Here is a 13,981-nt window from a genome sequence, read left to right on the forward strand (position 1 = left end):
CTATCATTTGTTGTTAATCTGTCTTTTTGGGGGGAGGGTCTGCTTTTAAGATTTTTTTCTCTTATGTTCTACAGTTTGATGATAGTGTATCAAGGTGTGGACATTTCATTTATCCTGGATTGTTGGTGTTTCGCCACTTCTCAGGTTTCGTCTTTTTTCTTTCTGTGTAGATTTCCCTCCATTTTTTTTTCTATGTTTTCCTTCAGAACTCTGGTTAGACTTCTCTTAGACTTGCTCAGTCTACCCATTTCTCTTAATCTAGCTTTTGTATATGTTTGTTTATACTGAGTTCTAGAAAATTTCTTCAAATCTGTATTCTGATTTTTGTCCAATTTTATTTTCTCCAAAATGAGCTGTAGTTTTATACAACAAAAGCACAAAAATAAAGTATATGGCTTAATAAAATTTACACAGGTGTATGTCTGTGTGATCACCATCCAGGTAAAAGAATACATTTTTATCCCTCCAAAAATTCCCTCCTGTCTCTTCTATTCAGTGGAGCCACTCCTCTCCTCTAGTGAACTACTGGCCTGACTTCTCTCACTATGAATTATTTTCAGATGTTCTTGAACTTCATATAAATGAAATCCTATAGTGCATGTGCATGCATGCATATTGGTTTCCTTTTGTTCATGGGATATTTTTGAGATTCATCCAGGTGGTAAGTAGTTTTTTGTTGTTTTCTTTATTGCAAGAAGTGGCAAACTATGACCTGTGGGCCAGTGTTAGCCCAAACATATTTTAGTATATAAAACTTTATTGGACATAAACATGTCCATTCAACAGGGTTGAGTAGTTAAAAGAGACTGTGTAACCTATAAAGCCTAAACCGTTTACTATTTGGCCCTTAATAGGGCCAAAGAAAAAGTTCAGTGACCCTCTTCTATAGTATTGCATTATGTGGGTGGACCATAGTTCATTTTTCCATCCTCTTGTTGATGAACGTTTGAGTTGTTTTCTGGATTTGATCATTATTAATGCAGTTTCTGCAAATGTTCTTGAAATTGCCATTGGCAAACATATACTCCTATTTTACAGATATATACCAAGGAGCTAAATTGATGGTTTTAGAGTAAGTTGATTGCATTCCTATGCAGATTAATAATGTTGAACATCGGGGCACCTGGGTAGCTCAGTGTGTTAAAGCCTCTGCCTTCGGCTCAGGTCATGATCTCAGGGTCATAGGATCGAGTCCCGCTCTCTACTCAGCGGGGAGCCTGCTTCCCTTCCTCTCTCTCTCTGCCTACTTGTGATCTCTGTCTGTCAAATAAATACATAAATTTTTAAAAAAATAATAATAATGTTGAACATCTTTTTGTATCTATTGGCCATTCAGATTTTTTTTTGTGAAGTGCTGTTCAAATCTTTTGCCTACTTTTTTAGTAGGTTATCTTCTGTTAATGATTTTAGTTTCTTATGTATTCTGGATAGGAAATCTTTATCATGTACATGTTTGCAGATATTTTCTACCTGTCTAAGGTTTGCATATTTATTCTCCTAATGTTGCCTTTGAATGAGCAGACGTATGAAGTCTAATTTATCAGTGTTACAGGTGGGGGTGGAAAGTGCTTTTTGCACTCTGCCCACAGATTTTCTTCCTGCCCTCATTTTTGCCTACCCTTAGAGTCCTAAATACATTTGCCTATGATTTCCTCCAGAAACTAAAGTTTAGTCTTCACAGCTGGGTCTTCGATTTATTTCTAATTGATTTTTGTGTGTGGTATGAGATGGGGGGGATATCAAGATTTTTCATATGGACATTCCACTGTTCCACACATTTATTGAAAAGTCCTTTCTTTTTCCATTGAATTGCAGTGGTCCCTTTGTTGAAAAGGAATGACCATACATTTGGGTCTGTTTCTGGACTCCATTCTGTTCCACCTGGACTGTTTATCAATCTCTCTATCAACATCATACTTTCTTTTTTGTAGTTTATAATAAGTTTTGACATATGGTAGTGTAAACACTTCAATTTTTTTCTTTTTAAGGATTGTTTTGGCTATTTAAGTGCGATTCATTTCCATATAGGTTTTGGAATCGCTTGTAAGCATCTATTTAAAAAAAAGTCCTACCAAACTTTTGACTGTTATTGCATTGCCTTTACAGAACAGTTTTAGGAGAATGGAGATCTTAAGAGAATCTTCCAATTTAAGAATATTGTATATCTCTTCATCTAATAAGTTTTTCAATTATTCCCACCATTGTTTTGTTTTTAGTATAGAGGACTTCTGCATTATTCAACTTATTTCTGGGCATTTGAGTTTTTTTGATGCTGTTGTAAATGTATCTTTTTTTCAATTTTGTTTCTAACCATCTAAATAGGATATAGATGAACAGCTGAGTTTTATATATTGAGCATGTATTCTGTGATTTCACAGTATCATCTGGAAAAAAAAAGTTTAACTTAGCCTTTCTAATCTCTGTTCCTTTTTTCTTTTTCCTGCCTTATTACACTGGCTGGGAACACCAGAACAGTATTTAACAGAAACATTAGAATAGATGTCTTTGCTTTCTCCTGATATTACAGGAGAATACCTCAATATTTCACTATTAAGAATGCTGTTTATTGTGTTTTATTTTAGAGATGACTTTTACCAGAGATTTTCTTCTATTCCTGGCTTATTGACATTTGTTTTCACAAATGGTTATTGAATTTTTAAAAACTTCTAATTACAAAATGATTTTAGATTTACAAAAGATCTGTAAAGATAGTATAGAGTGTTGTTATATATCCTTTATGCAGCTTCCTCTAATGTTAACATCTTACATAACCATGATATTAATTATGGTAAGAAACCTTGGCACAATACTATTAACTAAATGACAAACTTCATTCAGATTTCCCAGTTTTTCCACTAGTGTCCTCTTTCTATTCTATAATCTAATCCACATTCCATATTGCACTTAATTGTTATGTCTTTCTAGTGTACTCCACTCTGTGAAAATGTTTGTCTTTTAGACATCACCACTTTTTTTGTACAGTGTCCTCCATTTTGGGTTTGTCCAATGTATTCTCACAATTAGACTGAGGCTATGGGCTTTAGGGGAAGAATTCCACAGATATGTTGTGCTCTTTTCATTGCATCATATCTGGGGGCACAGGATGTGCCCATCAACATGTTAACCTTAATCAAGTAGTTCAGACAGTGCCTGCCCAGTTTCTCCACTGTAACACATTACTGCTTTTCCCTTGTGCTCTGTTTTGTTAGGAGAAGTCCACACTCAAAGAGAGGAGAGGGAAAGTATCAAATTATTTGTGTATATATGTTAAAATTACCATGGGCAATCAACATTTTCTGAGGGAGATGTTTTGAGTTGTACAAATGTCCTCTTTCTCAAAGTTTAGCTCATTAATTTTAGCATTCAACTGGTCTTGCCTGTAACAGTTATTATTGTGGTATTCTAATGGTGATTTGCCATTTCCTTCATTCATTCTACATTTATTAACTGGAATCTGATGCTGGAGCTCGACTGTATGGGTTCAATTCCTAGTTCTGCCTCTTCATTGCCATACAGTGTAATCTTGGAGAATTCTCCATATTTGTGTTTTCTCATCTGTAAAACATAGATAACAAATGTCTACCATGGAAGGTTGTCGAGATGATTAAATGAGTGAATACATGGAAAGGGCTAAGCATTGTGCTTAGCCCCTAGGAAGCACTCATTTTTTAAATTTCTTAATGTAGTAGCTTATTCTCATTTTAATTATTTTAATTGTTACATAAATTATGTACTCTTAAGTGAACCTTACATATATTCATATGATATGGATTTAACTTTTTAATTTTTTCATGTAATATTCATGAGTCATGCAATGGTTGTTTTTTAGTTCTTTTTGTTTTGTTTTGTTATTGCAAAAGACATACTGATAAATTCCTTTAAAAAAATTACACAGAGCTTAGCAACTTGAAGTGGCAATATTCCCAACTTTCTAGAGTGATTTTTATCTGAGTCTTTTGGTAGATATAGCTCTTGCAAATGAGTCTTTTAAAATATTGAATTTGAACAAATCCAAAACTTGGCATGTATTGTTTAAAAAAAAAAAAAAAGTCTGTCAATAGGAAGGGAAAAATGAATTTAGCTTTTCTTCATGTTCACCATGAACATTGTATTATAAACGTTTCAGTATTTGGAATATTTAAAAGGATTCATTTGCCAGCAGTATATATCAAGTGCTTTCAATGTGCCTAGCAACGTTTTGCTGTTTTTGGATACTACTTTGCTCTTGAGGAGCTTGTGTGCCTGTCAGTCATTTTCAAATTTGAAGGCAGGCCCACGTGTTTGTTCATTATTTTTAAGCTGATAAAATTGAATTATAATATTTTTCCTGCTTGGTTTTTTTTATTCCTCTCAGCATGTTAGGTTAGGCCCTTATTATCCAATGCTATATTTCCCTGTATTGAGATCTTCCTTCCCTACATTTGTGTACAGTGATCACTGGAGTCAGTTCCTGAAAAGAACCCCTCAGGGACATCCCAGGACTTGAGAAAACAGGTCCTTGACTTCTTAGTCCTGACTGGTCCTTTTCTATGTAGTCCCAGCTTGCTCTACTAGCCTTGTAGTCTTACTTCTTAGAATTAGTCCAGTGGCACAGTTAGTCTTAACTGATCGAACCTGAAGTCACTGCACTGTGTTTTGAGGCTGTACTTTAATTCACGCCATTTCCTTTGCCTTAAGTGGATTTTCCAAAACTTTTCCAGGCTCTGTTCAGAGGATACTCACTCCACAATCCTCCTAGCTGGATAGGAACCCTATAATTTGTAATCTATAGCCCTTGTTAAATTCTTACCTTTCATCACCAATCTTTATATCTAAATGTCATTTCCAGTTGGTCAGGTTCTTAGAGATAGGATTCCAGTACCTATCATGATACTTTGCATACAAAGAGCTATTGCTAAATAGTTACTACTCTTAAATACCTACTATAATTGTGCTACAATTTTGCAAAGTAAGTATTATTGTCTCTGTTTTAAATTGTGAAGAAACTCAGTATCAAGGAGATTAAGAAAGTTGCCCAACACTGTATAGTTAGTAAGTGGCAAAACTGGTTTGTCGGATTCAAAATTTCTTGCTATTTCTTTTATGCCATACTGCCTTGGTACTAAAAATAAATAGTTAAAATTATTAAATAGGTTTATTTATGGTAAAAGACACTACTAAAATTGCTTCACATACATTGCCAGTATGTTACGTGGAGTCTTAACTTGAGTAACAAGCTTAACTGCTGTAGACTAACTGATGTACTCCTACTTTCTTCAGATTTTCCTTCTAAGTTTTTATTGATACTAATGGATAAGATTTGAATGGTCTAGTTTTGACTGATCTTGGGGTCAGTGAAACAGATATAAGCACAATTTGCTTGGTCTTTGTTTTTAAGTAGATAATTTTGTTTTTACCTATTAACCTTTACTAGGCAACTGATAAGATAAAAATAGTCTGCTTATCTTTTATGAAGTACTTTTTCTACCAAGGTATAAAATACATGGGGGGGGGGAAGCATATAATATGTGCCAATATTAAATATATAGCTTGATGAATTTTTATATATGTACAACTATCTAGTACACTAGAACAAGACCATATTCCATCCAGAAAGAGAAAATTTTCATGTACCTCCCAGCTAGTTCATCCCCTAGAGGTACTGATTTCCATCCCTACAGATAAGTTTTGTCTATTGTTGGACTATAAGAGTAGCCAAATAATATGTATTCCTTTGTCTGACTTCATAGTTTTTTTAAACTCATCCATATTAATGCATGTGCATATATTTTTTTCTCATATTCTTATTTCTGTAGTATTCCATTGTGTCAACATACCACAGTTTATCCACTCTGTTAACAGATGTTTGGGTTCTTTCTAATTTTGGCTATTACAAATAAAGGTGCTTTGGGCAAGGGGCTGGTGCAGGTCAGGTGGGCATGGCATTCCCACCGCCATGGCATTCTGACAGGCGTGGCAGCTGGTGGCCTGTGCCCTGGCAGAGGGCTCGACTGCCATGCTCATCTCTGCAGTGGTGTTGGGGAAGCCCTGCGAGGGTGGGGACACAGAGCTGTTCACACTCAAGGCAGCAGTGTGGGTGGGGGCCATGTGCCACGCTGAGCATCTCTGACCCAAGCTGACACAGGCAAGAACCACAGTCCCTGCTCAACCTACAGAAGAGGTACCTGGACTCTGGAGAAGAGGAATTGGCCTGCAGCCTGGACCACTACGAAGCCAAGGCCAGGCCACGCATCTTTCTTATCTGGCGCTCCTGGAACCACGTGGATTCCTCCATGGAGAACGATCATACTCTGAAGCTCTTGGGTCATGAACAGACTGAACTAACTGGGCTCTGACTCGCAAGCTTGGGGTTGAAGTTTAATAAAATTGTCCATTCTGCCGTGTGTCCTGCAAGAGAAACCACCAATATCAGCAGCAAACACCTGCCTGGCATCTGCAAGATCAGCACAGACCTGCTGAGGGAAGGCACCATCATCGAGACCAACCCACCTACTTCCCGCTGGAAGAACGAGGCTGTGTTTATGAAGATGGAGCCTGGATTGAGGCTGCTGTCCAGAACTGCAGACGCCCAGCATTAGGAGGGCAGTTAGGAGATCTTCATCTGCCATGCCAGCATCATCTGCTGATGGTGTGCAGGGCTCTGCAGTTCCACCCTGAAGGCTGGCTCTACCTCTCTCCCAACAATGGCCCCATCACCCCCCCGGTGGTCTGGCCTGGTGGCTGAGTGTGGCTAAGGACCCTTGGGAAGATGGGGTTCATGTCTCTAGACAAGATCTCCCACTCCTGAAGGTTGCCTGAAGACCCACTCTACTCAGCCCCCAGCCCTGCTCCCGTGGGTGTTGCCAAGGACATAGCCTCTTTTCTGTCTTCTGTCCACGGGCTGCACTGTGGTTACATTGCATTTCTCCAGGAGGAGAGTAAAAAAGTGTGAATATCCAACTATCTAAAACGTGGCCTTTCAGTCCATACTTCTTGCCCTGGATGGAAAGGGGAATTGTTCTGAGCAGGTCAGCTGGAATTCTCTTTCGTGGTTTTCTGCCTTATATATAGGGAGGAGGCCTCACTGATGTCATCTGCAGAGACCATGGCCAGTCCACAGGAGGGTCTTTGGTTGTGATCACAGTTGGCCATGAGAGCCCCTCAAGACTGGTCAGACAAGCCCATCAGTCGGGAGGGGCCCAGAGGAGCAGGGGCCACCAGCACTTCTATTCAGTACTTCTTGTTGTACATACTGCTCATATCTTAAAACCCCTTTTAGTCACTTAGATATTTAAGATTCTCCTCAACTGGGTTCTTGCTTTGATAACCGGTGTCTCAGTCCAGAGTCCTGTACTTCTGATGCTGTTAGATCTGAACTCACCCACATCGCTGGGCCTTTCCTGGCACCTAGCAGCACCTTGGCAGATGAGGGAGGTGACTGGGCTGTGATGGTGTCACGGGTATTTTCTTTCAATAAAACACTCCCCAGCTCAGTCTTTGTCTCTGTGTTAATCGTCTGTGCTTACAGGTTGAACTATTTAAACATGATGCGTCCATCCTAAATATTCTGTTAAGAGAAACTACAATTTCTATGAAGTGGTGATGAACATTTTCAGCACTCATTGCAACTAACTGGGGTATTTGATCCATTTCTCTTGGAAATAACTTTTTCCAAAATAAAATTTTACTGGAAAAACAAAAAACAACCAACCAACCAACAAAAAAAAAACAAAGCTGCTGTGAATAGTCATACATGGATCTTTTAGTGAGTTTTGTAGTATTTTACTTGTATATGTCAGAGTAGAATTTTAAAGTCCTGGGGTAGCCAGGAATTTGCTTTAGTAAATTCTGCCAGGTAACCACCAGTGAATGAGGAAGGGTACTCTCCCACCAGCAGTGGGAGTTGTAATTCCACCTCTTCACCAGCACTTGATATTATTATTAGTTTTCTTCTTAAGCCCTCTGGTGGATGTGTGCTGGTAGGTCATGGTTTTCTTTTCCATCCCTTCGTTATTAATGTTGAGCAGCCTTTTGTATGTTTTATGCAGTACTTATTCAAGTCTTTTGCATATTTTTTGCATTGTCATCGTATTGATTTTGTAGGAATTATTTATATTTTAGAGTCCTTTATTGAATGTGTGTATCGCAAATAGCTTCTCAGTCTGATTTTTCTGTTTTCACTTTTAATAATGTCTTTTGATAAATACAGTTTCCTAAATCCAGTTTATCAATTTTTTGAATACCATGTTTTGTGTCCTATTTAAAAAATCTGTGCCTATCCCACAGTTGTGAAGAGCTTCATTTTCTTTTCACAAGTCTGTGTTCCATTTTATGATTTATTGCAATACTTTTTAGTATGATGTGAAATAAGAATCTAGATTACCTTTTTTTTTTTCTCTCTCTCTCTCTCTATTGTAGGAATCCAGTTGCTCTAGAATCATTTTTTGAAAAGAATTTCCTTTGCATCTTTTGAGTTGTAGTGATGGTTTCCATCCATCTATGCAGGTCTGTTTCTAAACTTCTTTTCCTGGCTTATAGATAGCCAGCTTCTTGCTGTGTCTTCACATGTCCTTTTTGCATGTATGGAGAGAGAATAGTCTCTGATGTCTCTTCCTCTTCTTGTAGGAACACAAGTCCCACCCGTCTCTCATTTAGTCTTAGTTATCTCTTCTTTAAAGGCCCTGCCACCAAATATAATCATGTCGGAGGTTAGGGCTTCAACATAAGAATTTTGGAAGGATACCATTTGATCTATGACATTTGGTTCTCTAACCCCTAAATTCATGTCCTTCTTGCATGCAAAATGCATTCATTCCATCCCAACAGCTCCAAGAGTCTTAACCCATTCCAGCATCAGCTCATAAGTCTACAGTCCAAAGCCTTATCTAAATATCATCTGGGGTGCCTGGCCAGTCGGTAAAGCATATGTCTCATGATTTCAGGGTCATGAGTTTGAGCCCCACATTGGGTGTGGAGCCTATTTTTTAAAAATTAAGAAATTAAATGTCTTATTAATTAGGTATGGATGGGACTCAAAGTAAGATTCATCTTGAAGAAAAATTCCTCTCCTACAGTGAACCCGTGAAACCAAACAGATTAGGGGTTCCAAAATACATTGGTGGGACAGAGTAGGATAGAATGGAACTGGTAGGTCCCAAATGGGATTGGTAGGTCCCAAACAAGGCGAGCATCTACTGAGGCAAACTCCATTTGATTTTAAATCCCAAGAATAATCCTCTTCGGCTTCACAATCTGCCTTCTGGTCCCATAGCACTAGGCAGTGGCCCCACCCCTGAGGCACTCAGTGGGGGCAGTCTGGCCCACTGAAGCCAAGGATGGAGCCCCACCCTCTTAAACAAAGGAGGAACAGCTGTTCCCTTTGGGAGGCTGTAGTTGGAGTAGAAGTGAGGATGTCTGGCATGCCCTGGGGTCATTCTTTTCTTTTCATGAGGAATAAAGCATCTTTGCTGCCAAATAGTTCTATGTCTAGACCTGCTCAATCTCAGAATTCCAAAATCCATCCTTTATTTCATCCTGACTCTGTTCTGTTTGGTCCAAACGGTCAGAGTCTTTGCTGGTATAATCCCATCTCTGTTCCTGGCTTCTGCTGATTTGGCTGAATAATAACTCTCTTAAGGGTTATCTCTTCATGGAATCATTGTCCAGCCACACTCTTGGTGTTTTTCTCCAAGACATGTTCTCTCATTTTTTGCAATATGGATAGACAGAATTTTTCCAATTCTTCAGGTTCTCTGTTTTTTTCTAATAATTCTTTTCAGTTTATCTCTCTTCTCACATTCTATTCAGTGAGAAGAAGAAGGGCTTATAGGGAGAAACCAGGCTATCCCCTCAACAACACTTTGATTAGAAATCTCTTCAGCTAAACATCCGTCACTTGGAAGCTTAACATTTCATCACTTACAGGCTCTTCTACTAAACACAACACAATTGAGCCAAATTCTTTTCCACTTTCTAGGAAGGATCATCTTTCTTCTGTTTCCAAGAGCATGTTCTTCATTCACATCTGAGTTCTCACCACAATCTCCTTTAACTTTGTATTTCTTTAAGGCAGTCTTGGTTTTTTTCTATAATGCACCTCAAAACCCTTTCCAGTTTCTACTCCATTCCAAAGCCACTTCAACATTGTTACTGCAGCATTCTAGTTCACCGTGCAAATCTGGATTATTCTGTCTAGATTGCCATGACAGAATACCACAGATTGGGTAGCTTAAACAACAGAAATTTATTTTCTCACAGTTCTGGAAACTAGAAGTAGAAGTGCAAGTGCCAGCAAATTCAGTTTCTGAGGAGGCCTCTCTTCTTGGTTTGTACATGGCTGCCTTCTTGCTGTGTCCTCACATGGCCTTCCCTCTGTGCATATGTACACACATCTCCCTTATATACACCTAATACATAATGGTAAAATGAGGCAGTTAAATGTAGTAAAACTGTCCCTTCCAGAAAAGGGGAACATAAGAGAAACACTGGAGTCACTGGTCCATAGCAGTTCTGAAATCCCTCATGACAGGTATTGGGACACCTTGAGGGAACAAGATGCTTTTTGCCTGGGGCCTGATTCTACCTTCTTGTTCCCTCTGGGGAATTCTTCCTTTTATCTTCCTTGTCTCCTTATGAAATGGAGAGTAGAGAATTTGCTGTGCTTGGAACTGAGCAGCCCTTTCTTCCCAGTGCTTCCATATAGGAGAAGCCGAAGATCATTTTTAGATTTCAGCTGATGGACTGGTTCTCTTTGGAAGTGCAGTTCTCTCTAAAATCTAGAAGATTTAATTTCTCTTTGTTTCTATTTAATTCTCTGTGCTGGTGAGCACAACCTGTTTTTATAAACCTAGGTCTGGGAAAGAGAGCTCCACAGTCCCTACTATCAGGCTTGAAGTTCTTTGGACAAGGAACGCCTTGATTCCAGGAACCTGCAGCATGGTCTAGGAGGGGAGTCTGGGCCTGGGTGGGTAGTCCCCTTAAACTCTTGACCTTCTTACTCTAGAGGGAAGGATTTGCTATGAACCCCTCATGTCCAGGTTTAAGAGCAATACTGAGCAAGTGTAATGCCTGTGTGCTTAAAAAAAGAATAGGATATGGGTGAGCATACAAATCTGCATCATCCTTCATGCTTAACTAATTTAGCTTCCTAGATAGTGCTGGAGAGCGAAAATGCTCTAGTAACCAAAGTTGAGTGTCTGATCTTAAAAACTGTATTTCTCATTACAAAGTCCCATTATGATTTATAAATCAGTTTCTTACATGTTTGCTCATAACAGATTTGTATCAACCCTATGTTTTCTGATCTTATGGAAGTATTGGGATTATGTCACATTTCTGAGTGATGCTCTTACCTTGTTACCTTGTAAAAGGACAAACTGAGAAGCTGTGAGATTTAACCATCCTGACGACAGGCAGCCTGGGTTGTAGAATCCATGTGATCAGGTCAAATTCTGACTCTGATACTTCTCAAATGTCTGATATTGGGAAAGTTTTTTGTTTCATAATTTTCTTATTTGTACAAAGGGAATAAAACCACCTATTTTTAGTTAATTAAAAGAGTGTACACTAAGTGATCTGCAGAAAATATTCATAGATCAAACAAAATACTTTCTTAGTGAAAAATGATGAAAAACAATGAGATATTTTGGGGAGTAAGTCTGAGATTTAATGTAGGGAAGATGACCTAAGGGAAGAAGGAGGTGGGGTCCCTGGAAGATAAAGTCCTTAGTCTAATACCCTGAAAAGAGAACTTTGGGGCAGCCCTGGGCTCTTGTTTATCTCTAAGGGAAGGTATGTCTTTACTATCTCAACCTAGTAATCTCTCTTGAGCTTCAGTGCCCTGGTTCTTAAAATGAGGATAATAAGAATTGCTTTGATGACCTTGATAAGGATCTCTTGATAGAGTGGAAGAGATAAGAGCCAGGGAATGGGTTGGAAAGTGAATAGGTGAGGAAATGGGGATTATCTACATTTTCAGTCTTTTTCAGAAGTTTGAGAATGTAGTCTGGGAATACAGTAGAAGCTGGAGGGCAGTGCAAGGTCAATGAAGGTTTTGTTTGTTAAAGGTTGGGAAATAACAGATCACTGTACTATGTAGGGAAGAAGTATCTCTAGTAGTAAGGGAGAACGTGATAATGTAGAGGAGACTTTAAATGAAGAGGTGGAGTTGATTGGTGCTAGAAAAGGAATTTTGTAAGGTGAGCACTGAAGAGATAAACTGTTTTATCCAATAGATTTCTTTTTCCCCCCTCTGTGGAGTATAATGTGGGGATGTTCACAGAGACATAGGTATTATGTACAAGTATTGGGAGTGAGGACACCAACTGGAAGAGAGGAGAGAAAACAGGAAATAACAGGAGTGGAGAAGTGTTCCAGGGTCCTGGGCAGGCTTTAGAATTCAGCCGAGTTGGAGTTGATAGAATTACAGTGAAGTCACTCTCCTTGGCTTTGAGACTCCCATCTCTGAGCCCTCCATCTCCATTTCTACTGCAGTAACTTTTCCACTCTACTGCTTTTGTGCATTCTAATACCCCCTGAGGCATTCTATAGTCACACAGATGCCTCCCTGGGCTGTCCAAATTATCTGCAAAATACCATTATTATTTTGTCTAGTTCTCTGATTACAGAATTGCATAGGTTTTTAGTAGTCTGTCCATATTTTTTCTCTTACAAGTGAAATTTTGTAGAGAGGTTTTTCAGAGATGACTGTTTTGTCTTCATCTCCATATAAGGTCATTGTAGTTGACTGAATATGTCTCCCTAAATATGTATGTTGAGATCTTAACCGCCAATGTGATGATATTTGAAGTAGGGCCTTTGGGAGGTAAGCAGATCATAAGGGTGGAGCCTTCATGAATGAAATCAGTGGCTTTGTAAAAAGAGAACAAAGAACTAGCTAGCTCTCTTTCCACCATGTGAGGAGTTAGCCATCCAAAGCCCTGAGGAGGATTTCCTCAGAACCCATCCATATTGGCACCATGATCTTGGACTTCTAGCTTCTAGAACTGGGAGAAATAAATGTTTAAGCCATCAAATCTATGGTACTTTGTTACATGTACTAAGAATGGCATGGTTAGTTTTTTACATCCTAGAATTTTAAAAACTTTAATGCAGGTTAATAAGTTATATCATCTTCCTGGCAGGTAAATGAAGTTTAGAGGAAAGTGCTCACAATATTCTCTGATGCTGGGTCCTGCCTTCCAGTGAAGGTCTTCATTCCCTTCCCGTGTCAGAATCTAGGCTCCTGGAAATGAGAACCTGATGAAGTAGAGCCTACCTGCCATTGTCTTTGTGCTCATGATCATACTCCTTAAAGGCCTTTCCGGCATGTTCCTCTGTAGCTATTTACAAACCTATTTGTACAGATAGTCTATTAAGAATTTAACAATTTAAGAAAACAGTGAATGTGAACATAAATATTGTATCTGTGGTAACATGCAAACAAACATGAAAAAATTTAGTCTTATGGAATGTTTTAGAATGAAGAACCACAGAATAACCATACAAGTGTTGTGCTTAAACTGTATCTGCCAAGGTAACTGTGTTTAGCAACCCCAAGGAAAAGGGACATTAACACTTCGGAGTAATTACTATTGTGTACCAAGACTTACTGGGAAAATTTTTACTGTCATAGAAATTAATGATAACACAAAATAACTTGATTTCATCATCCTAGGTTTCTTTGAGGGATCATATAGCCTAGATGGCTAAAATCCTGGACTCCGGTGTCAGGATCAATCATTTGTTAATTGTGTGACCTTGGGCAACTTACGGAAATGTTCTGTGCCTGAATTTCCTGATGAACCAAAAAGGGATAATATGGCACATCCCTTGTAGAATTGTTATGAATATTAAATGAGATAATATATATAAAATACCTAGATTATGCCATGGTAAGCTTATAGAGCTTAGAGGTTTCTGCTTAGAAAGATGCTATACATTCCACAGACCTCAGAGGTAGAAAATCAATAAAGACATAGTTGAACATAATATCCCATCAGTC

The 13,981-nt window shown here is 38.6% G+C and overlaps 1 protein-coding gene and 1 pseudogene across 8 annotated transcripts in view; both read left to right on the plus strand.

Annotated features, from left to right (window-relative positions):
* The window catches only part of PLAGL1 (PLAG1 like zinc finger 1), a 109,885-nt gene that overhangs the window by 43,957 nt on the left and 51,947 nt on the right, over window positions 1-13,981 (plus strand). The gene's annotated exons all lie outside the window — the stretch shown is intronic.
* Window positions 2,248-7,904, plus strand: LOC131833721 (serine/threonine-protein phosphatase PGAM5, mitochondrial-like; annotated as a pseudogene).

The sequence above is a fragment of the Mustela lutreola genome, chromosome 6 (assembly GCF_030435805.1).
Source record: "Mustela lutreola isolate mMusLut2 chromosome 6, mMusLut2.pri, whole genome shotgun sequence".
Classification (NCBI taxonomy): Eukaryota; Metazoa; Chordata; class Mammalia; order Carnivora; family Mustelidae; genus Mustela; species Mustela lutreola.